The following is a 23297-nucleotide window of genomic DNA, read 5'->3' on the forward strand; positions in this document are numbered from 1 at the left end:
CAACACGCAATCCCAGGCCATCCTAGACTAACTACTACCAAATGGTAACAAAAAACAAAATCAAGGCCAAAAGTGAAGTCTAGGCAGGCAGCAGCATCACCATCATTTCCAAGGAAGCACAGAAATGCAGATCAGTAACCAGCACTGTATCTATCACTTTCAAATACAACAAACTGCTATCATGCTAGCTCCAATTACATGCACACCGCCCACCACTCACCACTTCCAAACAAGGACCTCGCTTAACAGATATCTAAAGGTGATGTTACTTGCCAAACGGTGTCAACTAAAAGCATCTTCCTCTGAGAATGTAAACTCCACTAAAGAACCACGAGGTGCCAACCCTACATCACAACTGAAGATTCAACACTTCTGTAGAAGGCTGGCTCTCTATATAGTGTACTAAAATGATGTACGCTGAGCAGAGAGTCCGAGCAACCACACCTTGGTATCCAGAGCCAAAAATAGACCACCTAATGCTCTAGTATTGGGTAGCTTGGTCGAGCAGTTAGGCTAACCCAGGATACAAGCTAAGCATTTGTTGTACTCACAGTATCAAAAATAACTTGAGACCAATTTACAAAAATACTTCTGATTTTTCTAACATTTTTAATGCCAAGATTATCAAAATCGGATAAGTACTTTTCAAGTTATGATTTTTCAAAGTTTTGAAAATGTTCTGTTTTTGTGCATAATTACGCACAATAGGAATCAATGGGAGAAAAAGTTCAAATTGCATATAAAATCAGACAATGCTCTCACAAGTGTCAGCTTTTGTTTCTAGGTGAAGGTCATCAACATGTCCTGTGGGCCAGCCAAAGAAGTTCGGGTGGCTACTCGTTCTGGCAGGAGCAGTGACTAAAAGTCCTGGAGCTGGAGCGCCATAGGGAAGGGGACCACTTGGAAACACTCTGCACACAAGGACTTAGAGGAAAGTCCTATGCATTCCCTTGAAGGGACAAGGCTGCAAGGGGTTATGGACCCCTAGAGCACAGCTGGTCCTCCGATGCAGGGGCCAGGGAGGCCGGGTGCAGAGCAGATAGGTCAGCCAAGGGTTATGCCTCAAGGAGCCTTTAGAACCAGGTGCAGGTCACTTTTGAAGGTGGATTGCAGGTCAGAAGGCCACTCGTGGGGTGGTTTTTGGATGTCCTGAAGTCCCTCCTCAGGTGCCTGCTTCTGGTCCTCGAAGGGTCCGGTTTGGACTTTTCTACTGGGTGTCCGACGTGGAGGATCCAGTACCATGGGCTATGGCACGACTCCGACACTAGAGGCCACAGTGCCACCAAACTTGGCAAACGTGCAGGGTTAGTCCTCCAGGTCTATCAAAGGGAATTTTGTCAGGTTGCTGTGTCCGGTTCGTTGGTCAGTGACCGGACAGCGAACTAGACTTCACTGGTTTCTTGCCTACAGGGAGCAATGTCTTCAGTCAGAAGGAGGTTCTTGGGGACTTTTAGAAGGTTTGAGGTCCTTTGGAGTTTCTTAAGAGTCCATCCGATATGCAGTTGACCCCTCAGCAGCGATTGTCGAGTCCTGGGTGGAGCAGCCATGGTTTGGTACCTTTTTCCTTCTTGCAGCAGGACTTCTGTTCTCGAGCTTTGGGTCTTCTTTGCCACTGGCTTCTTGTGTCTGACAAATCTGATTTCCAGGTCTCTGGATGTCCACTAAATACTGTATTTAGTGGGTGCTAGAGGGGGTTCCTGGTAGAGGCCAATGAGCCACTTACCTTAGGGTGACTACAACCACTATGTGACCACTTCCTCTTGGGAGAGGTCACAGCCCTAACACTGGTTGGCTATTTTCCTGCCATCCAAGAAGGAGGAAAATGAAATGAAGTGGTCTCCTAGTCTTCCAGACATTAGGGGTGGTGCAGGCTGCGGGTCGCCACTCCCCCCTAACCTTTGTGCATTTTTTTCCCCACCATTCCTCCCCCCAAAAGTGAGGTCTGGGACAGGGGGTGGCCATCTGCTGCTAGCAGCAAATGGCTGGAGCAGGGCTTCAAAGGTGGCATGGGATTTGAAGCTTCCTGCCAGGGAACATTACTAGGGGAGGAAGTACGACACCTCCGCCCAGGAAAGGCTTTGCCTTCTGGTCACAAAGAGCAGGAGTTCTCATCCCAGGGATCCAGAATCGTGTCTGGTGGTGGTAGGCTGGTTAGGACTAGCCATCAACTGTGCCAGAGTGGTGTAGGTTTTGCAGGGGTACCTCTAAGGTGGCCCCTGGGTACATGGTATAATAAATTCAGCACTGGAACCAGTGAGGATTTGTTATTCTGAGTTGTTTGACACCAAACAACCCATGATTCAGTGTAGCCATCATGTAACATGTAATGACCAGTGTCCAGTACATGAGCTCGCTATGGCTCCCCTGTACACTTACTATGCATTAAGGTTATGTAAAGACACATTAGGGGCATATTTGCTCATGCAAACATATGCCCTCACATGTATTATACTGCAGCCTGCCTTAGGGTTGTAAGGCCTGCCAGAGGGGTGACTTACCCATAGTGCATGCAGTGCAGTGTTAGTGGACAGGGCACTCTTGGTGAGAGCCCTGTCAAGTTTGTAACTTTTAAATGCACCAGGTTGTGGACTTTCATTTTCAGTTTGCATGAGGCGGGTGTGGGGCCGCTCAGAGTGGCACAATTGGTGCTGCTGCTCTGGAAGGCCCTCTTCAGTACCCAGGGCCTAGGTACCAGGGGTACTGTTTACTAGGGACTTACAAAGGTGGCTGAAGTGCAAAACATAGTACAGTTTTGGAGAAAGAGATCTGGTCATGATAACCTGTTTAGCAGGGGCCCAGGGCACTTACAGTTCGAAACCACATCATTTCACAGGCAAAAAGTGTGGGGTAACAATGCAAAAAGAGGCCCCTCTTAACTTCTAAACAAACTTTCTTAACTCTCTGCCCATCCCACACAGCAACAAGGCAGAGTTCTGGGCATCATCTTTGTGAATCACACTTCTGTTAGTAGCCTCCTCGGTGTTGTGGTTGATTGGTCTGACCACTTCCTGATATTCTTCCACATGCTTGCTTGCCTCGTTGTCGAAATTTAGCAAGCTCTCTTGCACGAAAAAATAGATATATCCCTTTGCAAAAAAAAAAAAAAAACTGTCAAATTAAGTAACTCCAGGCCTTATCCCTAATATCTCAAATTACTCAAACTCTTGGATAACTTTAACACTTTTGTTGAAATTACAATGGTGTCATAAAAGACCACCAAAGAGGTTGCACATTTCAAAACAACAACAAAAAAGTATCAAGAAACACAATTAGTCAACCATGGCTTTGAATGCTTTTCTGGCTAGATTGGGATACTCAAAGACAATATTAAGCCTGATATACCACTTTGGGAGTCTCTCTGTACTTAGAAAATCACAAAACACTGGGATTCGTTTTCTGCCAAGAGCAGGAATAACATATCTTCCATCATGAAACAACTAAAGTCGACGAACTACAATCATGGCCATTTAACTGCTGATAACAATAAAGGCATTTGAACATCTTTCAGGCTACTAGGTGTGCTTCAATAAATTATCTCCTTACAAAGGACATTTCCCAGACACATTCAAAGCTGGCCAAATCACTCTGATTCTCAGTTGCCCTAATCTTAGTCAACGACTATTAACCAACTACTGACCAATAACAAAAGCAACTTGATTGGGGAAAACAAAAGAGAGATGTGTTGCATCTCAGCTGAACTCCACCAATGCCAAGGAGCAGCTCCTTAGAGAGCACGACTGGACGCGGCATTAAGGCTGCTACTCTGAAAATCACGGACAATGTTCATCACACACTGCGTGATGGCCACCTATGCGTATGGATTCATGGGCAGCCTTCAAGAAGGTTGATCATGAAAGGCTTATTTACACATTGCACAAGCTTCTGTGGCATCCATCTCCTTTCCCACCAACAGTTACCAAGTGATGAAGGTGGGGGAGGGCTATGTCTCTGGAGGTCCTACACTGCTGCATGGTGTCCCTCAAGGGTCCATGCTTGGTTCACAGATTCACAAGATGTCAACCACTGATGCTACATGATCTGTGTTGTTCACCCTAACCAGTCCTAGTCACGTTCACATAGTGCTACCTCGCCTATAGAAAACACTCAACAAACCCTCCTACGCAGTCAACCATTTTACTCTCTCAGGCACCCAAAGAAAAATCAGAAGCAATAAATCTCTAAAACTTGAACCATGATGCCTAAGGATTACCCACTACCTGGTGCTGCAAACTCTGTAACCATCCCCCACCACCACCACACACAAAGATATCAGAATCAAATCCACCCACTCACTTTGAGAAAACAGCAGGTGAGGTGTGTGTGGTGGTCGTGATGGGTTGCAAAGGATGCAGCTGGGTAAGATAGTGTGGGCTAGCATGGGGAACCAATGGGCTTCAGTTGGGATGGGTGTGGTTTGATTGTATCCCTTAAAGCCCTGGATGAGACTTGGTGAGGCATGGTTGATGCCCCACAAGGGTGTTGATGTGGCATTTAGAAAACCAGGGAGTAGAGCTTTACCACCATCCAGATGCAAGAACACAAGGGCTTGAAAAGCATTTCTGAAGTCGCTATCTGGGAGAAACGTTTTGACTTTGTTTTTTTGTTGTTTTTTTTAGAAGAGGCGGCTGGTACCAGGCCATTTTTCCTTTTTGGCAATGTGCTCTTTGAGGGCGAGGTTGGTATTCCAGGGTGAATCCAACTGACTTGGCATTTGGTGAAAATTTGGGTTCAAGGCCATGAGAGATCCTGCTGCACGGTGTCACAACAAAGAACACCCGGAGAGATCCTGCTGCATGGTGTCACAACAAAGAACACCCGGAGAGATCCTGCTGCACGGTGTCACAACAAAGAACACCCTAAGAGATCCTGCTGCACGGTGTCACAAAAAGAACACCCTGAGAGACCCTGCTGCACGGTGTCACAACAAAGAACCCCCTGAGAGACCCCGCTGCATGGTGTCACAACAAAGAACACCCTGAGAGACCCCGCTGCACGGTGCCACAACAAAGAACACCCTAAGAGATCCTGCTGCACGGTGTCACAACAAAGAACACCCTGAGAGACCCCGCTGCACGGTGTCACAACAAAGAACACCCTGAGAGACCCCGCTGCACGGTGTCACAACAAAGAACACCCGGAGAGATCCTGCTGCATGGTGTCACAACAAAGAATACCCGGAGAGATCCTGCTGCACGTGTCACAACAAAGAACACCCTGAGAGACCCGGCTGCACGGTGTCACAACAAAGAACACCCGGAGAGATCCTGCTGCACGGTGTCACAACAAAGAACACCCTAAGAGATCCTGCTGCACGGTGTCACAACAAGAACACCCTGAGAGACCCTGCTGCACGGTGTCACAACAAAGAACCCCCTGAGAGACCCCGCTGCATGGTGTCACAACAAAGAACACCCTGAGAGACCCCGCTGCACGGTGCCACAACAAAGAACACCCTAAGAGATCCTGCTGCACGGTGTCACAACAAAGAACACCCTGAGAGACCCCGCTGCACGGTGTCACAACAAAGAACACCCTGAGAGACCCCGCTGCACGGTGTCACAACAAAGAACACCCGGAGAGATCCTGCTGCATGGTGTCACAACAAAGAACACCCGGAGAGATCCTGCTGCACGGTGTCACAACAAAGAACACCCTGAGAGACCCTGCTGCACGGTGGAACACCCTGAGAGGTCCTGCTGCACGGTGTCACAACAAAGAACACCCGGAGAGATCCTGCTGCACGGTGTCACAACAAAGAACACCCTAAGAGATCCTGCTGCACGGTGTCACAACAAAGAACACCCTGAGAGACCCCGCTGCACGGTGTCACAACAAAGAACACCCTAAGAGATCCTGCTGCACGGTGTCACAACAAAGAACACCCTGAGAGACCCCGCTGCACGGTGTCACAACAAAGAACACCCTGAGAGACCCCGCTGCACGGTGTCACAACAAAGAACACCCGGAGAGATCCTGCTGCATGGTGTCACAACAAAGAACACCCGGAGAGATCCTGCTGCACGGTGTCACAACAAAGAACACCCTGAGAGACCCTGCTGCACGGTGGAACACCCTGAGAGGTCCTGCTGCACGGTGTCACAACAAAGAACACCCTGAGAGACCCCGCTGCATGGTGGAACACCCTGAGAGGTCCTGCTGCACGGTGTCACAACCAGGAACACCCTGAGAGACCCCGCTGCACGGTGTCACAACAAAGAACACCCTGAGAGACCCCGCTGCATGGTGTCACAACAAAGAACACCCTGAGAGACCCCGCTGCACGGTGCCACAACAAAGAACACCCTGAGAGACCCTGCTGCACGGTGTCACAACCAGGAACACGCTGAGAGACCCCGCTGCACAGTGTCACCACAAGGAAAACCCTGAGAGACCATGCTGCACGGTGTCACAACAAGGAACACCCTGAGAGACCCGTGTCACAGCAAGGAACACCCTGAGAGACCCTGCTGCACGGTGTCACAACAAGGAACACCCCGAGAGACCCTGCTGCACGGTGCCACAACAAAGAACACCTTGAGAGACCCTGCTGCACGGTGTCACAACAAAGAACACCCTGAGAGTCCCTGCTGCACAGTGCCACAACAAATAACACCCCGAGAGACCCCGCTGCACGGTGTAACAACAAAGAACACCCCGAGAGACCCCGCTGCACGGTGTCACAACAAAGAACACCCCGAGAGACCCCGCTGCACGGTGCCACAACAAAGAACACCCTGAGAGACCCTGCTGCACGGTGTCACAACAAAGAACACCCCGAGAGACCCCGCTGCACGGTGTCACAACAAAGAACACCCCGAGAGATCCCGCTGCACGGTGTCACAACAAAGAACACCCCGAGAGACCCCGCTGCACGGTGTCACAACAAAGAACACCCCAAGAGACCCTGCTGCACGGTGTCACAACAAGGAACACCCTGAGAGACCCTGCTGCACGGTGTCACAACAAGGAACACCCTGAGAGACCCCGCTGCACGGTGTCACAACAAAGAACACCCCGAGAGACCCCGCTGCACGGTGTCACAACAAAGAACACCCTGAGAGACCCTGCTGCACGGTGTCACAACAAAGAACACCCTGAGAGACCCTGCTGCACGGTGGAACACCCTGAGAGGTCCTGCTGCACGGTGTCACAACAAAGAACACCCTGAGAGACCCCGCTGCATGGTGGAACACCCTGAGAGGTCCTGCTGCATGGTGTCACAACAAAGAACACCCTGAGAGACCCCGCTGCATGGTGTCACAACAAAGAACACCCTGAGAGACCCCGCTGCACGGTGCCACAACAAAGAACACCCTGAGAGACCCTGCTGCACGGTGTCACAACCAGGAACACCCTGAGAGACCCCGCTGCACGGTGTCACAACAAAGAACACCCTGAGAGACCCCGCTGCATGGTGTCACAACAAAGAACACCCTGAGAGACCCCGCTGCACGGTGCCACAACAAAGAACACCCTGAGAGACCCTGCTGCACGGTGTCACAACCAGGAACACCCTGAGAGACCCCGCTGCACAGTGTCACAACAAGGAAAACCCTGAGAGACCCTGCTGCACGGTGTCACAACAAGGAACACCCTGAGAGACCCGTGTCACAGCAAGGAACACCCTGAGAGACCCTGCTGCACGGTGTCACAACAAGGAACACCCCGAGAGACCCTGCTGCACGGTGCCACAACAAAGAACACCTTGAGAGACCCTGCTGCACGGTGTCACAACAAAGAACACCCTGAGAGTCCCTGCTGCACAGTGCCACAACAAATAACACCCCGAGAGACCCCGCTGCACAGTGTAACAACAAAGAACACCCCGAGAGACCCCGCTGCACGGTGTCACAACAAAGAACACCCCGAGAGACCCCGCTGCACGGTGCCACAACAAAGAACACCCTGAGAGACCCTGCTGCACGGTGTCACAACAAAGAACACCCCGAGAGACCCCGCTGCACGGTGTCACAACAAAGAACACCCCGAGAGATCCCGCTGCACGGTGTCACAACAAAGAACACCCTGAGAGACCCCGCTGCACGGTGTCACAACAAAGAACACCCTGAGAGACCCTGCTGCACGGTGTCACAACAAGGAACACCCTGAGAGACCCTGCTGCACGGTGTCACAACAAGGAACACCCTGAGAGACCCTGCTGCACGGTGTCACAACAAAGAACACCCCGAGAGACCCCGCTGCACGGTGTCACAACAAAGAACACCCTGAGAGACCCCGCTGCACGGTGTCACAACAAAGAACACCCTGAGAGACCCCGCTGCACGGTGTCACAACAAGGAACACCCCGAGAGACCCTGCTGCACGGTGTCACAACAAAGAACACCCTGAGAGACCCCGCTGCACGGTGTCACAACAAAGAACACCCTGAGAGACCCCGCTGCACGGTGTCACAACAAAGAACACCCCGAGAGACCCTGCTGCACGGTGGAACACCTTGAGAGATCCCGGTGCACGGTGCCACAACAAAGAACACCCCGAGAGATCCTGATGCACGGTGTCACAACAAAGAACACCCTGAGAGACCCCGCTGCACGGTGTCACAACAAAGAACACCCTGAGAGACCCCGCTGCACGGTGTCACAACAAGGAACACCCTGAGAGACCCCGCTGCACGGTGTCACAACAAAGAACACCCTGAGAGACCCCGCTGCACGGTGTCACAACAAGGAACACCCTGAGAGACCCCGCTGCACGGTGGAACACCCCGAGAGATCCCGGTGCACGGTGCCACAACAAGGAACACCCCGAGAGATCCCGGTGCACGGTGCCACAACAAGGAACACCCCGAGAGATCCCGGTGCCACAACAAGGAACACCCCGAGAGATCCCGGTGCACGGAGTCACAACAAAGAACAAACACCCCGAGAGATCCCGGTGCCACAACAAGGAACACCCTGAGAGACCCCGCTGCATGGTGGAACACCCTGAGAGGTCCTGCTGCACGGTGTCACAACAAAGAACACCCTGAGAGACCCCGCTGCATGGTGTCACAACAAAGAACACCCTGAGAGACCCCGCTGCACGGTGCCACAACAAAGAACACCCTGAGAGACCCTGCTGCACGGTGTCACAACCAGGAACACCCTGAGAGACCCCGCTGCACGGTGTCACAACAAAGAACACCCTGAGAGACCCCGCTGCATGGTGTCACAACAAAGAACACCCTGAGAGACCCCGCTGCACGGTGCCACAACAAAGAACACCCTGAGAGACCCTGCTGCACGGTGTCACAACCAGGAACACCCTGAGAGACCCCGCTGCACAGTGTCACAACAAGGAAAACCCTGAGAGACCCTGCTGCACGGTGTCACAACAAGGAACACCCCGAGAGACCCTGCTGCACGGTGCCACAACAAAGAACACCTTGAGAGACCCTGCTGCACGGTGTCACAACAAAGAACACCCTGAGAGTCCCTGCTGCACAGTGCCACAACAAATAACACCCCGAGAGACCCCGCTGCACGGTGTAACAACAAAGAACACCCCGAGAGACCCCGCTGCACGGTGTCACAACAAAGAACACCCCGAGAGACCCCGCTGCATGGTGCCACAACAAAGAACACCCTGAGAGACCCTGCTGCACGGTGTCACAACAAAGAACACCCCGAGAGACCCCGCTGCACGGTGTCACAACAAAGAACACCCCGAGAGATCCCGCTGCACGGTGTCACAACAAAGAACACCCCGAGAGACCCCGCTGCACGGTGTCACAACAAAGAACACCCTGAGAGACCCTGCTGCACGGTGTCACAACAAAGAACACCCCGAGAGACCCTGCTGCACGGTGGAACACCCTGAGAGGTCCTGCTGCACGGTGTCACAACAAAGAACACCCTGAGAGACCCCGCTGCATGGTGGAACACCCTGAGAGGTCCTGCTGCACGGTGTCACAACAAAGAACACCCTGAGAGACCCCGCTGCATGGTGTCACAACAAAGAACACCCTGAGAGACCCCGCTGCACGGTGCCACAACAAAGAACACCCTGAGAGACCCTGCTGCACGGTGTCACAACCAGGAACACCCTGAGAGACCCCGCTGCACGGTGTCACAACAAAGAACACCCTGAGAGACCCCGCTGCACGGTGCCACAACAAAGAACACCCTGAGAGACCCTGCTGCACGGTGTCACAACCAGGAACACCCTGAGAGACCCCGCTGCACAGTGTCACAACAAGGAAAACCCTGAGAGACCCTGCTGCACGGTGTCACAACAAGGAACACCCTGAGAGACCCGTGTCACAGCAAGGAACACCCTGAGAGACCCTGCTGCACGGTGTCACAACAAGGAACACCCCGAGAGACCCTGCTGCACGGTGCCACAACAAAGAACACCTTGAGAGACCCTGCTGCACGGTGTCACAACAAAGAACACCCTGAGAGTCCCTGCTGCACAGTGCCACAACAAATAACACCCCGAGAGACCCCGCTGCACAGTGTAACAACAAATAACACCCCGAGAGACCCCGCTGCACAGTGTAACAACAAAGAACACCCCGAGAGACCCCGCTGCACGGTGCCACAACAAAGAACACCCTGAGAGACCCTGCTGCACGGTGTCACAACAAAGAACACCCCGAGAGACCCCGCTGCACGGTGTCACAACAAAGAACACCCCGAGAGATCCCGCTGCACGGTGTCACAACAAAGAACACCCTGAGAGACCCCGCTGCACGGTGTCACAACAAAGAACACCCTGAGAGACCCCGCTGCACAGTGTCACAACAAGGAACACCCTGAGAGACCCCGCTGCACGGTGTCACAACAAGGAACACCCTGAGAGACCCTGCTGCACGGTGTCACAACAAAGAACACCCCGAGAGACCCCGCTGCACGGTGTCACAACAAAGAACACCCTGAGAGACCCCGCTGCACGGTGTCACAACAAAGAACACCCTGAGAGACCCCCGCTGCACGGTGTCACAACAAGGAACACCCCGAGAGACCCTGCTGCACGGTGTCACAACAAAGAACACCCTGAGAGACCCCGCTGCACGGTGTCACAACAAAGAACACCCCGAGAGACCCTGCTGCACGGTGGAACACCTTGAGAGATCCCGGTGCACGGTGCCACAACAAAGAACACCCCGAGAGATCCTGATGCACGGTGTCACAAAAAGAACACCCTGAGAGACCCTGCTGCACGGTGTCACAACAAAGAACCCCCTGAGAGACCCCGCTGCATGGTGTCACAACAAAGAACACCCTGAGAGACCCCGCTGCACGGTGTCACAACAAAGAACACCCTGAGAGACCCCGCTGCACGGTGTCACAACAAGGAACACCCTGAGAGACCCCGCTGCACGGTGTCACAACAAAGAACACCCTGAGAGACCCCGCTGCACGGTGTCACAACAAGGAACACCCTGAGAGACCCCGCTGCACGGTGGAACACCCCGAGAGATCCCGGTGCACGGTGCCACAACAAGGAACACCCCGAGAGATCCCGGTGCACGGTGCCACAACAAGGAACACCCCGAGAGATCCCGATGCCACAACAAGGAACACCCCGAGAGATCCCGGTGCACGGTGTCACAACAAAGAACAAACACCCCGAGAGATCCCGGTGCCACAACAAGGAACACCCCGAGAGACCCTGCTGCACGGTGTCACAACAAATAACACCCCGAGAGATCCCGGTGCCACAACAAGGAACACCCCGAGAAATCCCGGTGCACGGTGTCACAACAAAGAACAAACACCCCGAGAGATCCCGGTGCACGGTGCCACAACAAAGAACAAACACCCCGAGAGATCCCGGTGCACGGTGTCACAACAAAGAACAAACACCCCGAGAGATCCCGGTGCCACAACAAGGAACACCCCGAGAGACCCTGCTGCACGGTGCCACAACAAGGAACACCCCGAGAGATCCCAGTGCACGGTGTCACAACAAAGAACACCCCGAGAGATCCTGCTGCACGGTGTCACAACAAAGAACACCCCGAGAGACCCTGCTGCACGGTGCCACAACAAGGAACACCCCGAGAGATCCCGGTGCACGGTGTCACAACAAGGAACACCCCGAGAGACCCCGCTGCACGGTGTCACAACAAGGAACACCCCGAGAGACCCTGCTGCACGGTGCCACAACAAGGAACACCCCGAGAGATCCCGGTGCACGGTGTCACAACAAAGAACACCCCGAGAGATCCCGGTGCACGGTGCCACAACAAAGAACAAACACCCCGAGAGATCCCGGTGCACGGTGTCACAACAAAGAACACCCCGAGAGATCCCGGTGCACGGTGCCACAACAAAGAACAAACACCCCGAGAGATCCCGGTGCACGGTGCCACAACAAGGAACACCCCGAGAGATCCCGGTGCACGGTGCCACAACAAGAACACAAGAGCTGCTACCTTACACCAGATGACGCCAGCAGTCGGCAGCCACACGCACCCCAGGACATGCCCCGACAGAACCCCCCGCACATGGAGGCGCAGAGCGCACGGGGTGAACCAGGCTGTGCGGGGTCCGCGTGGCTAAGTAGGGGGCACGGGCCAGTCACCATGCACCCCTCAGTGCTCGGCGCCCTGAGGGCACAGTGCCGGTGGTAACCTGATGAAAGGGGCAGTGCCAGCTCAGGGAGACCCACACTAGACCCCCTGGGGCGCCTCGTGGGCAGGGGGTCGTCTAGTTGTGCAGGTGGTGCCGACACCGGTGGCGAGCCACACATTATGTGAACTTACAAGGCCAGGACATGGAAAGTAACACAAACAGGTTAGCGGCGGAATGCACAAGGGTTTTACAGCACAAGTGGCTTTTTACAACCTGCTGGGCCTGGGCGACCCCCGGGCAAGGCAAGCCCTCCCCCCGGGAAGTGGGCGAGGAGGGGGCACTTGGCTGCCAGGGGAGTGGGAGAGGCAGGAGGTTGTGTGTGGTGTGGCTGGGGACTGCAGGTCTATGCGGTGGTAAGTGTGAAGTTTATTACGTGTGATGGTGTGTTGTGTATTAGCTGTTTCTAGCTTTGGTGTGTATTTTCTGTGTAGGTGTGGTGTGTGTTATGTATCTTGGTGATGTGTGCAGGAGTTGAGTCTGTGTTGCACGTGAAGGTGTTAGGTGGGTAGGTGGGTTTTGACTCGGGGTACGTTGTGTGTATGTGAGATGCCTTCTGGGCGTGGGTGTCATGTATCCGGCAGGGATATTTTACAATGTGTGTAAAGGTGCACACGGGGGGTTTGTTATGGCTCTACCTCAGGTGTGTATTTTCTGTGTTGGTGTGTGTTATGTAGCTTGGTGATTTGCAGGAGTTGAGTCTGTGTTGACCGTGAAGGGGTTAGGTGTGTTTTGACTCGGGGTACGTTGTGTGTAGGTGTGTTGCGTTGTCGTGTGTATGTGCGTGGGTGTCCTGTATCCAGCAGGGATATTTTACACTATAAAGGTGCACACGGTGGTTTGTTATGGTTCTACCTCAGGTGTGTATTTTCTGTGTAAGTGCGGTGTGTGTTTCTGGGTAGAAACGTGCATTACGCGCGCAGGTGTGTGTGTGTGGGGGGGGGGTGCGCGCGCATTTGAGGGTATGAGCGGGTGGGTGTGGGGGGTTCGGGGGTGTGTGCAGGGGATCGGGGGGGTGCGCGGGGGGGGGGGGGGGGGGGGGGAGGGTGATGAGTGCGGCGCGTGCCCGTGTCCACACAGCTCAGGCAGTGCCCAGGACCCTCCTCCTCAGTGCCCCCTCCTTGCCACCAGACTGGCCGCCCTCCTCCCACCGGTGTCAGGATGTTCTGCCCGGCTGCACCCCCGGAAGCAAGGTGTGCCCGGGGACACCCACCGCCTCTCACGTGTACATCTGCTGGGGGAGCAGTGAAGGGAGGCAGAGCACCCCTCGCCCCCCAGCAGCCACAGAGTGCCACCCTCTGCCCACCACCCCCGGCTCACCTGTGTGGGTACCACACCGTGCGGCATCACCTTGGCAACCCTCTGCTCTGCGCAGCCTGGAGTGGTGCAGGGTGGGGGAGCACCAGCGCTCCCTCCACCCACTGCCCACCCCTGACCCCCGGGCAGCCAGCAGGCCAGTCCCGGGCGGTGGCAGCACACGCCCTCCTGCTGCAGGAATGCACTGATTCATATCTCCACACCTTCCAGCCCACAGAGAGCCGGCACCCTGGGCTCCTGGGATCAGGTGGGGCGAGTTAACCCTCGCAGGGGCGGCCGGGGCGCGGGGAGCCTCAGATGGCACCGCTTCCTGGCAGTCCTTCTAGAGCACTGGCACAAAACCAAAACCAGGGACATTTCACATCGTCCGAAAGACACACACCGCTCACCAACACAAAAACACACACAGCGAGACACTGAAGGAAACAAACTAAATGCAACTTTTACACAAAATAGTATATGTGCTAATCAAAATAATTTCTGAAAAGGCTGGCAATTAGTCCTGCAACGGCACAAATAACAGTCTGCGCCCCCCCCCCCCCCCCTTGGATTCAGTCGACCCTCCCCAAAAACCGGAATATGCCTAAAATCTGCGGGGGCAGATGATGAAAAATCTGGGACCTGCTTGGGCAAAGCCTGGCCACCTTGGGCATCCCACACCTACATGAGAAAAGGGCCTTGCCCCCCCCCCCTATCTTCACAGTGTGGGAACCCCTGGATGTGCACTGAACACTTGGCACCCCTGCCAGCTCCCCCACCCCAGTATGAATACGACCTATTTATTACTCCCTCTGCGTTGAAAAGACACAGCGTCCCCCTTTTCAAGGAATGGCCTAGAACCCCGACACCCTTACTGAGCTGGAAGGAGGAGGGGGGGGTGTTGGGATCACCTGACTCCAGGTAATTACAGCCTCCTTCCCTGAACTCTTCACACACAAACCCATGATTCCAGATGTAATATTTTAATTGGTTAAATGGAAGCCAAACAAGACTACAATCCCCAGAATGCACTAGGACATCAGTGTGAGTAAGGATCTGGGAGGAGACGGTTCTCCCAGTGGCAAGCCATGGCACCCACCACTACTTGGGGAGACCCTGCTCATCTCACTGCCTGAGAAGGTCCTGGCACTCCCCTTTCTCTGGAAAGGGCCTAGACCCCTCACTCAGAGGGAATGTCCAAACACACCCTACTTAGCGAGGGGAGATCCTTGACCAATACTCAATTTGTAATGAAATAAGTGCCAGGGCCCTTGTGAGGAGACCACCGCGGTTCACACCACGCACGGCTAATGTCAGCACCGCCAACGACTTTCTATACATTACAAATCAGCAGTACCTCCCACCCAAGCTATTCTTTTAAGGAGAGGATGTAGCTCAGCGGTCAGAGCGACCACCTCAGGAGCTACGTCCTGTGATTCTGGGCTAATGACAAACTCCCTGTCCCCCGGACAGCGCTTTGAGACCCTCGCGGGTGATAAGCCGTGCTTTATACATTTACAGTTACAGGTATTAGTCACTTTTAATGTATATAGAATTATTAAACAACTGTTATCTTCATCTCAAAATTAGACAAACAGCGCACCCATGTGGCTAGCAGTTAAGTGTGGTGCCTAGCACCAGGAACTACTGGCTCAAATTAAGCACTGCCCTAAGCGCTACCCCACCTCATAGGAAGACCTGTGAGCCGCCTCCTTCCTTTCCTGGGTGGGAAGTCCTTAGACCACCGCTGCATGGATCAATTATCCCACCGATTTAAATCAATATTGACATCAACCACACCCAGAACTCATTGATTCTTTCAGCCTTACTACACCCTACAATCAGGCTGATAGTAGCCAGAGTGACCTCAAACTAAACACTTCAAAAAACAGAAATCCTAGTATTCAGCAAACTGACAAACTAGAACCGAGAAAATGGCAGACAGAACTAGGAATACTACTGACAACCTCCTGTGAAGTACGGAACTTAGGAACAACCATGGATTCAATCTTCTCCATGATCGCTGAAGGTAAGGAATTGACCAAATCTACACTCCATACCACGAGAACACACCAAAGCATCACCTCAGATCCAGCAGAAGGACAGGCCACCACTTCACTTGTCTTATGTCTGACTATGCCAATGGACTATACCACCGAGTATCAATATCTGCTACGAGACTACTCCAACAAACTCTAAATGTAGCAGCAAGACAACTTCTGCACCTCAAGATGTGAAACCATCTCTCACCAGCTCCGAAGGCTCTACCCTGGATGCCAGCTGCTGCAAGATCTACTTTCACACTTCTATGCATAAGGCACAAGGCAACATATGGAAAATGGACAATATTTTTATAGATGAAAATCAGAAAAGACCCCTGCTATACTGACTGGCCCATAGCCAACTGTTCCATCACTTTATAGGAAAACTGTGGCTGGTACATGCTTCTCCGACCAAACTGCCAAGCTAGGGAATTCTCTCCCAGCAGTGATACAGGCTACACAGATCATCTAGAGCAGTGGTTCCCAACTTGTGGTCCAGGACCCCAGAGGGTCCGCGAAGCCTCCTCAGGGGGTCCGCGACTGGTTAGAGAATTAAATAATATTAACTGATTAGGTCCCCAGCTTTCAGTAATGACTCAGTGGAGGGGTCCCCAGATTCCAATAATGATTTAGTGGGGGTCCCCAGGTTCCAGTAATGATAAAGCGGGGTCCGCAGAAGTCAAAAGGTTGGGACCACTGATCTGGAGTTTAGAAGGATGCTGAAAATGTGATCATTTCCAACTTGTACATCAGATTACAATATGGAGAAAGGGCCTTACTATCAATACGAAGTGGGTTTTAAACATTGAGAAGCTGAACATGACCTAAAAAAGTACCCTGACCCAGAACACCAACATTTCAACGAAGAAGAAATACCATGTTACATCTAGAAACGAGAATTGAATGCAGTTTCTAGCACGCACATCTGAAACTTTCACCACCCACACAACCTGAACCATACTACTCAATTTCTTGTACTCTTCTGGCACTTCCTGTAATCGGCGGCAAGGCACAGAATATGAGCCATCGCCAAACTATGCATGACTCGCGCAACAGGCTTATTTCATAGTCCTACCGACTGAATCACGTCTCCTTCTGACCTATGCTGCTTCACCTTCCAAACTAAGGGCCTCATTTAGAATCTGGACGGTGTTACTCGTCACAAATGTGACTGATATCCCGTCCACCGTATTATGATTCCATTATGTCCTATGGAAATTGTCATATGAATGTGTAATATTGAATATCCATCACGTCTGTGACGGAGTAACCCGTCCACCAAACTCTAAGTCAGGCCCTAAATCCTTCTGAGCTCGTGCCCCTGGGCCCCCCAACTCTGCCTATACACGTGTGATCCACGTATGCAGGACTGTGTTATCGAACAACACAGCCGCTGTTCAATAACACAGTGTCCTAGCCCACTAAGAACAGTACCATCCACCTTATGTAACTGTTAATCAAAGTCACACAATTAGGAATACCAATCGAAACATAATTAAAATGTCTGCATCAATAACAACAACAATTAACAGCTTTCCTCCAGACTAGAAATTGCACCTAATCGGGATACCATCTGTAATAATGTTGATTACGACAGATTTAATGGCAACACTTAGGACTCTCCAACCCAAACCAGTCTCCGCAGAGTAGGGTGTCGCCCATCTGCAAAGCTCAACAACGCCTCATCAGGGACAGTAAGCGCTACACAGATCCAGAATACAATGCATGGCAAGGGGTGGGATGCTCACCCTCTTCCATCTACGAGGGGGCACTCAAGTCTTCCCAGTAGGGCCGAGAAAGTGCTGGGGTAACTAGGTGGAACCACGTAAACCAAGTAACCCTAAGTCTAGTCCCAATCTTTCATTCACCTATTCCATGCCTTCTGGAGAAGTTGGCTTCAGCATTTCACAGTCATATAGTAAAGGGGGTGACAATTGCTTCGACTGTGGCTTCGGGGTTTGGGGTCTGTACGTGTTTCTCAGTAACGCCAACCTTAACTAAGTGGGATTCTGGCACCTACAGACAGTAGTTTTTTTGGGTTGGGAGTGGCAGAAACATTTCAACTGTGCCAGACTTCTTTTAAAAGACAGGCCTACCCTCCCTCAACGTTACCCGTATTGGGTCAATTTTAAGATACTGGCCACTTTCCGGTAGCCTCAAGAGCGAACCGGGATCCGCAGCAGATTTGGGGCATTGCGAGATAAGACCATATACACAGGAATCCTCACTAGAGTTTTTGTTCAAAGGTGAACTTGACTCAGCCTTTTGCTGCCAAAATTTCAGTCGGAACTCTCCCAGAGTACACTTGCAAATCTATCTGCCAACTGAGGCTATCAGTCCAGCGACTACGCCCCTGGTGTATGAACCCCAAGATCCAAGTACTTCCAAAGTGCTTAGAAGTGGACCCCATAGGCCAGAACTGTAGGCTCACACCCACTGAATACCATTGAGAGGTGCTTGGTCTCCTATGCAGACAACCATAAGTGCCAGGCCCTTTGGCATTTCACTGTTGTGCTCTAGTTCAACTATTTTATGTTTCTACAGACGTATCCAGGGCTACTCCTCTTCAAGGAAAAATCATCTTACTCAAGTGTAATAACTGTGGCGTTACTCTGCATCTGAACCCTTACCCGTAACCAAAGCCGACAGCGCTGCAACCGGCAGTACCCTTGAAGATGTTGCAAAGCGACGGAGCCAGCCCTTGAGGGACTCAACCAAAGATACTAGCAGAGCGACAGGCAGCTGAATCATCTGAGGAACGTTCCTCCACTCCACACCATGATGAGATCCCGCTAAACAGTAGTGTGCCGCCAACGGTGCCCAAGGCTGCTGAAGGGCCATGGTGGACCACAGCCAGTGCTTAATTTGAGCTAGTGTTTTCCAATGCTCAGCGCGGCACTTAATAGTCAAACACCAGCATTTATGACAGTCTGCCACATGGCGGCGCAGTTGATCTACTTTAGAAATTAACACAACGGCAAGATGTATATTAATTCAGTATATATTAAAAATGACAGCCATTCTTATAGCTTTGGGGGCCTGGAATTGTCACATCTGCAGGAGTGTGATGTTAGTAGTTGTCTAGGTACTGCACTGGCCACACGGCGGGGCAATGGGTGGTGCAGGCCGCAGTGGCCTCCAGACTAGAGCCTCACCACTTATTTTTTCACAAACTAATTAATTCATTACTGACCACAACAGACCTTCATTTTGTATGGTTGGCTACATACCAACAGGCTGTTTGTTTCCAAGCACCCCTTGTACTCACAGCTGTAGGATGTAAGAGACAGTCCCGCAATCACACAACCTGGTCTACTCCACTGCGTAGGACAAAAACTAGTCTCCCAATTGTAAAGTTCACACCACACCCCCTGCCTCCTTGGAGAGCTTGGATCTCAGAGTTGGCGAGTGAAGTGGGGTCCTTGTGGGTAACTCCACCGGTGGGGCAGTCAGAGTTTACCACGTGTGCTCCACAGACACTCGGTTTTAGGAGTTTTACAGCATGTAAGCGTCTCACCTCATCCTTAAATGAAGAGTGTCCTAATTTAGTCCGCATGGCATAGCCCAGGCCAGGTTTTCGGTGTAATCACTACGTTTATTCAATCCACATGATTTGTGTGGATATCTTCAAAATCAACATGGACCCAAGCTTGTTTTGTTGCATTTTAGTCACATTTTGGAGTAGCGCCTTGATGCCAGCAGACGTTGATAAAGTGGTGGGGGTTTTGGGGTGCTGGGATGGACTGGTATGCTGGTGAGTCCGTAAAATGAGACTAGACTTGCATCTTGACGTCACGTCTCAATCTCTTCCTCGTTCTTCCCCCGCCCTTTCCTCCCCGGGACACTGACTCACCTTTAAATAGCGTGCTTTCAATTTCGCTTACTCCACGCCATAAAAATAGCAGAGCAGCTGTAAATCCGTAGGACTGCCGAGATAAGAAGCAGGGAGAAAGAACAGCGGAGGGCTCCTTTCATCCCACCTCAGCCCCCTCCGCAGGATGAGTGAGAATGGACCACCTTTGATCCCACAACAGCCCTCCTCCGCAGGATGAGTGAGAATGGACCACCATTCCTCCCACCTCAGCCCCCCTCCCCAGGATGAGTGAGAATGGACCACCTTTGATCCCACCACACCCTTCCTCCGCAGGATGAGCGAGAATGAACCACCTTTGATCCCACCTCAGCCCTCCTCCCCAGGATGAGTGAGAATGAACCACCTTTGATCCCACCACAGCCCTCCTCCCCAGGATGAGTGAGAGACGACCACCTTTGATCCCACCACAGCCCTCCTCCCCAGGATGAGTGAGAGACGACCACCTTTGATCCCACCACAGCCCTCCTCCCCAGGATGAGTGAGAGACGACCACCTTTCCTACCACCTCACCACTGGACCTCCAGGGACACGTGAGGGCAGAGCACCTTTTTTTATCACCGCACCAGGCCACCCTTGCAGCCGCAGGGACGACTGAAGATCGAGCACCTTCCCTCAGACCTCACCAAAGCTCCCCTGCGGCTCCATGGAACAGTGAGGGTTGAGCACCTTCCACATGACCTCACTAGTGCACCCCTGCAGTCCCATGGAAGAGTTAAGGTAGAGCACCTTCCCTCAGACCTCACTAGTGCACCCCTGCAGCCCATGGAAGAGTGAGGGTATAGACCATTCCATGTGACCTCACTAGTGCACCCCTGCAGCCCATAGAAGAGTGAGGGTAGAGCATCTTCGGTGTGACCTCACTAGTGCACCCCTGCAGTCCCATGGAAGAGTGAGGGTAGAGCACCTTCCATGTGACCTCACTAGTGCACCCCTGCAGTCCCATGGAAGAGTGAGGGTTGAGCACTTCCCATGTGAGAGTGAGGGTTGAGCACCTCCCATGTGACCTCACTAGTGCACCCTTCCAGTCCCACGGAAGAGTGAGGGTAGAGTACCTCCCATGTGACCTCATTAGTGCACCCCTGCAGGCCCTTGGAAGAGGGAGGGTAGAACACCCCCCATGTGACCTCACTAGGGCACCCCTGCAGCCCATGGAAGAGTGAGGGTAGAGCACCTTCAGTGTGACCTCACTAATGGACCCCCGTTGCCCCATGGAAGAGTGAGGGTAGAGCCCCTCCCATGTGACCTCACTAGTGCACCCCTCCAGCCGGTGGAAGAGCAGTGGTTGATCACCTTCCCTCAGACCTCACTAGTGCACCCCTGCAGCACATGGAAGAGTGAGGGTAGAGCACCGTCCCAAAGACCTCACCAGTGCACCCCTGCAGCACATGGAAGAGTGAGGGTAGAGCACCGTCCCAAAGACCTCACCAGTGCAGCACATGGAAGAGTGAGGGCAGAGCACCTTCCCACAGACCTCACTAGTGCACCCCTGCAGTCCCATGGAAGAGAGAGGGTACAGCACCTTCCCTTGGACCTCACTAGGGCACCTCTGCAGCCCATAGAAGAGTGAGGGTAGAGCACCTTCAGTGTGACCTCACTAGTGCACCCCTGCAACACATGGAAGAGTGAGGGTAGAGCACAGTCCCAAAGACATCACCAGTGCATCCCTGCAGTCCCATGGAAGAGTGAGGGTTGAGCACCTTCCACATGACCTCACTGGTGCACCCCTGAAACCCATGGAAGAGTGAGGGTAGAGAACCTCCCATGTGACCTCACTAGTGCAGCCCTGCAGCCCATGGAAGAGTGAGGGTAGAGAACCTCCCATGTGACCTCACTAGTGCAGCCCTGCAGTCCCATGGAAGAGTGAGGGTAGAGTACCTCCCTTGTGACCTCACTAGTGCACCTCTGCAGTCCCATGGAAGAGTGAGGGTAGAGTACCACCCATGTGATCTCACTAGTGCACCCCTGCAGTCCATGGAAGAGTGAGGGTAGAGAACCTCCCATGTGACCTCACTAGTGCACCCCTGCAGTCCCATGGAAGAGTGAGGGTAGAGTACCTCCCATGTGACCTCACTAGTGCACCCCTGCAGTCCCATGGAAGAGTGAGGGTAGAGTACCACCCATGTGATCTCACTAGGGCACGTCTGCAGCCCATAGAAGAGTGAGGGTAGAGCACCTTCAGTGTGACCTCACTAATGCACCCCTGCAACACATGGAAGAGTGAGGGTAGAGCACCTTCAGTGTGACCTCACTAGTGCACCCCTGCAGTCCCATGGTAGAGTGAGAGAAGGGAACCTCCCATGTGACCTCACTAGTGCACCCCTCCAGTCCCTTGGAAGAGGGAGGGTAGAACACCCCCCATGTGACCTCACTAGGGCACCCCTGCAGCCCATAGAAGAGTGAGGGTAGAGCAACTTCAGTGTGACCTCACTAATGGACCCCTGTTGTCCCATGGAAGAGTGAGGGTAGCGCACCTCCCATGTGACCTCACTAGTGCACCCCTCCAGCTGATGGAAGAGCAATGGTTGATCACCTCCCATGTGACCTCACTAGTGCACCCCTCCAGCTGATGGAAGAGCAATGGTTGATCACCTTCCATCAGACCTCACTTGTGCACCCCTGCAGTCCCATGGAAGAGTGGGGGTAGAACACCCCCCCATGTGACCTCACTAGTGCACCCCTGCAGCCCATGGAAGAGTGAGGGTACAGCACCTTCCCTTGGACCTCACTAGGGCACCCCTGCAGCCCATAGAAGAGTGAGGATAGAGCACCTTCAGTGTGACCTCACTAATGCACGCCTTTGGACCCATGGAAGAGTGAGGGTAGAGAGCCTCCCAGGTGACCTTACTAGTGCACCCCTGCAGCCCATGGAAGAGTAAGGGTACAGCACCTTCCCACAGACCTCACTAGTGCACTCCTGCAGCCCACGGAAGAGTGAGATTAGAGCACCTTCCCACAGACCTCACTATTGCACTCCTGAGGCCAATGGAAGAGTGAGGGTAGAGAACCTCCCATGTGACATCACTAGTGCACCCCTGCAGTCCCATGGAAGAGTGAGGGTTGAGCACCTCCCATTTGACCTCACTAGTAAACCCCTGTAGCCCCTGTAAGAGTGGGGGCTGAGCAGCTTCCATGTGACCTGACTAGTGCACCCCTGCAGCTCATGAAAATTGAGGGCTGAGAGCAGCGCACCGTCCCTCTGACCTCACTAGTGCACTTCTGCAGCCCATTAGAAGAGTGAGGGTACAGCACTTTCCACACAGACCTCACTAGTGCACCACTGCACACCATGGAAGAGTGAGGGTTGATCACCTTCCCTCAGACCTCACTAGTGCACCACTGCAGCCCATGGAAGAGTGAGGGTAGAACACCCCCATGTGACCTCACTAAGGCACCCCTGCAGCTCTAGGGACAGGTGAGGACAGCACACCGTCCCTGTGACCCCGTGCAGCTCTAGAGACAGGTGAGGACAGCACACCGTCCCTGTGACCCCGTGCAGCTCTAGAGACA

General features: G+C 53.0%; 1 protein-coding gene across 5 annotated transcripts in view; it reads right to left on the bottom strand.

Moving 5' to 3' along the window:
* Positions 1 to 23297, bottom strand: part of LOC138249696 (ankyrin repeat domain-containing protein 50-like) — a 307510-nt gene that overhangs the window by 159304 nt on the left and 124909 nt on the right. Inside the window, exon 1 of one of the 5 annotated variants that reach the window (XM_069203682.1) lies at positions 13899 to 14130. The exons of the other annotated variants lie outside the window; for them this stretch is intronic. The gene's annotated coding sequence lies outside the window, so the exon portion shown is untranslated. Of the gene's footprint in view, positions 1 to 13898; positions 14131 to 23297 lie in introns of those variants that run through there. 5 annotated transcript variants of the gene reach the window in all.

The sequence above is a fragment of the Pleurodeles waltl genome, chromosome 8, assembly GCF_031143425.1.
Source record: "Pleurodeles waltl isolate 20211129_DDA chromosome 8, aPleWal1.hap1.20221129, whole genome shotgun sequence".
Classification (NCBI taxonomy): domain Eukaryota; kingdom Metazoa; phylum Chordata; class Amphibia; order Caudata; family Salamandridae; genus Pleurodeles; species Pleurodeles waltl.